The following is a 4,567-nucleotide window of genomic DNA, read 5'->3' as shown; positions in this document are numbered from 1 at the left end:
AACTCCTGTTTACCCCCATCTGCCTGTCTGCCGTCCTCCTTTCTGCTTTTGGGTCCAATCCTCACTACCCCGTAACAGTTATGGAGGGTTGGAGACAGAGGGAGAGTGAGAGAGAGCAGCTAAAGAAAAGAGGAAGAGAATGAATCAGAGAGGACAAAATGTAATTTGTAAGCCTATTCAGCCAGAGGTTGCCTGAAACGAGAATTAACAGAGAACATAGAAGACTGCTCTTTAATTGGACAAGGCCACTCTTGACATTTTCAAGCCAAACTTCAACGGTGCTGATGGGAGAGAATATGTCATAACTACAAATGATTCTCTCTGCCACTAGAGCAGATTCACAAAGTCTTTTTTAATTCTTTCACCATGTTTGCATTATCTTTAATCTCGACTGTGCTGTCTTTTAATATTATGCTGAAAAGACTAAATTCTCACCAAAGGATGCATACCCACATGAAGCATTTTTACTCTTTATATTACTTTGAAATTTGACCTCAGGTAGTAACATTTAACTTTATAAAGATGCCCCTGAATAAGACTTTGTACTTCCAACAAATGCTGTGTATTTCAACAGGAGAGCTTATGTAAATGCAAGTTGGATGTGTGAACAAAAAAAGACACTTTCTAATTTTTGGAAAGCCTACCACATAAATGCTGCTTTTTTGTTTTCTGAGTAGGACGCTCAGAGGCAGGGAGTATGATGCCAACCAAAATGACATCCCTAGGCATTTTTATATGCACCCAATCCAAATACACGCAGTGTATATATTCTACACTTTTCCATTGCACCATGGAACAAATAAGAGGGCTAGAGTGATTTTCAGTGTCTATGTTCTGTTGTCTTTTTTAAGACTTTGGGTTAGGGTTAATTTAACAACCTTGTTGACCGTTAAAGCTGACGTCCGTGTCTTTAAATCCTCTCCGACCAAAACTACAACTGTTTCCTCTGTCCCTCCCGTTACTCACCAAAAACTTTCATTTACATTAAGTTGCATTTGGATCCATCACTTTACACTCTCAAAAGCACAGTGCACCAGTGTTTGCAACATCTTTCAAAGTGTTCTGTTTGAGTGCATCTACACTTTCTGATGGACTGCACCTTAAAGTTAAAACTGTAGAAGATAGGTTTCCACTATAAAAAAACCAATTTGAGAGCATTTTCTGGGGTAATGGTGCCAAATCATTGTGGGTAACATGTGAGGGTCTTTGACCAAGGTATGGCACATGAACTCCTGGCTGGATCCACAAAACGTAAGCAACACAGCCTTAATGCAGAATGTGTGCATATGTGCTTTTATACCCACAAAAATAGGATGTGTCATTTTCAGTCCCTGGGTAACAACAACAACAACAACAAACACACCTTGCAATATTAAGCACAAACTGATTGACCTAAAAACACACAACAGTAGGTCAAAACTGAACCACACATGGTTAACAGTGCATTGCAAGAGGGTGTCCTGGATCCTGAGACTACAGTCTGAACTCTGTAACATCCCTCAACCATAACAGAACAAACATTCTCAGGGCAGTCCAGGGAGAAGGCAAAAGTGCCCCAACACTGAACTATACTGCGAGTAGCAGAAGGTTGGGACATGGTAACTGCATGGCTCATCTCACATCCACTGTCCTCAACAAAGTTGCAGCTGTCAAGAGAAAACCGCTGGAGAACTAGTGAACAAAGCAGTCAATAATAAAAGCAGTTTGAAAAGGTCAATGTTGAATGCACACGGACACAGGTTCAATACTACATTAAACCTGGGGAAATCCCTGTCCTGTTAAAAGAGGCAGGCCCAACAAAAGGAACACATGGCACAAGTCAGATGTGCCGTTACCTACTTTAAATGTAGAGTAGGCTTTTTTTTTTTTTTTTTTTTTAGTCTTGTGTCAAATTTGGAACCATTTTTAAAATCGTTTGCACCTTTTTTTGTAATAATTGGTTGTTGGACAACTTATGTTTCTCTGGAGAAACAACAAAACAGGAGCCCACTGAGAAAACATTAGATTGACAACTTGAACACCATTTAAAGTCCATTTAATTGAGGCAACTTGACGAAGAAAAGATAGATTCAAACAACCACATCCTTTTTATAGACTAAATATTAAGCAAACAACTGTTTTTCTGATATAGTAGCTGTTATCTTCAGCAGTTACCCCAGTGCAGAAAACACCGTTTTATTTAATATAAATGAATAAATACATGAATAGATGAATAACTAAATAAATGGGCCTTGAAATACATCATAAAATAAACAAACGAGGCAATAAATACACAAAAAATGAAATAAATGTAAATACTCATAGAACAAAAACAACTAGTTAAGTAAATATATTAAAAGGTTTAACTTTATGATACTTTTATTTCATAAATCCACATTTATTTATTCCCTTGGACTTTTATTTCCTATTGCCACAATTATTGATTTCCCTCACCATTTATTTCCACTTCTCATATCCAAATCAGTGGGCGTGGATATCTCTCACATTCCATCATGGTCTCACGGCAGTTCGTTAAATGGTCAAGATTATTTTTAATTGTATTGATTTGTGTACACGGACACGTCCATCTTCTTTTTATCGTGCAACAGGACACAATCCGTGGTCTCTGGGTGACAACAGGGAAATTAAAAGGCCACACTCAGGAGACGGAGGCGGTGACTGGGACACAATCCTGGATCTCTGGGGGAAGCAACAAATTCTAAATTAAACGCCACGCGCGGGAGATGGCGGCGGTCTCTGGGGGACATGCAACAACAGGAGGACGGTGGGGTTAGAAAAAGAAGAACGGTGAAAGGACATTTCACACGCTGGGACAAGATCTGCGATCTCTGGGGGACGCAACAACAGGGAAATACGAAATTCATACTAGTCGCCAATGTAGTGACTCGATCACGAATCAATAGATTAACTAACGTGACCAGTTCACAAACTGCCGTGAGACTGGGGTGCACATTCAGAACAGAGCCGTGCTCTGGACCCAGCACAGTGTCACCTGTTCTGGGGTAACTAAACCTCTGCACAAAAGTCCATGGAAATAAATATATGTGGATTTATGGAATAAAAAGTCTCTTGAAATAAATAAATGTGGATTCATGAAAAAAAAGTACCAAATAATTACCAAATAAATAACCTTTTAATATATTATTTACCTTATTGATCAATTTTTATGTGATTTTTTACATTTATTTATTTATGTATCTATTGCCTCATTTATTCATTTCATGATGTATTTCAAATGCATATATGTTTAGTTATTTGTATGTGTTTTGCATTTATTCATTTATTTGTGTATGCACTCATTTATTTAATATTGAAAAGGGCATTCCATACTTAAGGGGCCTTCTATATTGCTGACTATATCCACTTGTATTGCGTGACACGAAATTGGGAATAGTTTCCACAAATGGACACCAGAGTGCAAAATAACTGTTCAAGTTGTTTAAGTAGGGTTTATTTATTTACTTTTTGTACATTGCTGCACATTGCTGTACGACAGCAAACACAAGCTGTCATGAATCATGATGTTTAATGTCTGAGAATTGAGAATAAAACTGTGAATCCTCATGAGCCTGAATTGATGATGGAGGCCTGGTCTGTTTCCATTAGGCCATTAGTTTAAATCCTTAGACCAAAGACACATGGTCCATCAACAGTACTGTTGTCAAGGTGCCCTTATGTAACAACATATCACCGTTTTTTGGGCAATTGAACTCAGGGGCCAGAAGCAGAAGACAGGGCTGCAACAGTCAGCTCCCAGAGGGGAATGTCTGCAACTGATTGTGAGAAGCAACAGTGATGCAAAAAGACAGCAGGTCTTTTCTGCTCTAAATAAAGGAAAACTCTTGACTGTGACTGTGGGTTTGGACTGTGAACGGGGCAGCGGTTTGGGCTGAAAAACGTCAACAGGGAAGCAAAACATATCAGGACAAGTTTGGCTGAAATTTACGGTCCATGCAATACTTTAGGGAAAACAATCCAGACTCATGATGTGGTAAGCAGTGTGTTGCAGTGTCTGCAAAACGATAGCCTGACATCGTGGCAGTCAGAATTTGAGTCTGATACGGCTCCATTGGGCTGTGATTGCAGGGCGTGTTTCAACCGAACCACGAAAGAAAAGGCCTCTGCACTCAATTGAAAGGACATACAACCAATCAGAGCATGGAATATGTGACATATGTTGATATACGCATAGGTGTTAACAGAACTCTAGCTTCCGCACATAGATATGTGTATTAGCGGTGGAACGGTACACAGACATTCTGGTTCGGGTCATACCTCCGTTTAGAAATTACGGTTCGGTACGCTGAAGGCAATTTTTTTATGTCTCAGCATGTACCAAGTGTCATATAGTCTCTCGCTGCAAAAAGCCTGAAGTGTGTAAGTAGTAAACAGTAAACAATAAGTACCCCACATCATCTCCAGACTCCATCTGTAACTTACAGCTATAAAACTGAAAATACAGCCCCTCGGTTCTCTGCAAAGACAAACTAAGTTACCCGATTAATGTGTGACAGCTGCTTGTCTTTCAAAGAGGGAAGCTTATTTACGGCCTGCATCATAAAAATTG

General features: G+C 39.3%; 1 long non-coding RNA gene across 1 annotated transcript in view; it reads left to right on the top strand.

Moving 5' to 3' along the window:
- The window catches only part of LOC117950553, a 16,302-nt gene extending 14,030 nt beyond the window's left edge, over positions 1–2,272 (top strand). Inside the window, exon 3 of the long non-coding RNA XR_004657936.1 lies at positions 2,262–2,272. This is a non-coding gene — a long non-coding RNA (uncharacterized LOC117950553). The remainder of the gene's footprint in view (positions 1–2,261) is intronic.
- The last annotated feature ends 2,295 nt before the right edge of the window (positions 2,273–4,567 follow it).

The sequence above is a fragment of the Etheostoma cragini genome, chromosome 9, assembly GCF_013103735.1.
Source record: "Etheostoma cragini isolate CJK2018 chromosome 9, CSU_Ecrag_1.0, whole genome shotgun sequence".
NCBI classification, from domain to species: Eukaryota; Metazoa; Chordata; class Actinopteri; order Perciformes; family Percidae; genus Etheostoma; species Etheostoma cragini.
This window is presented reverse-complemented; position numbering and strand designations above follow the sequence as displayed.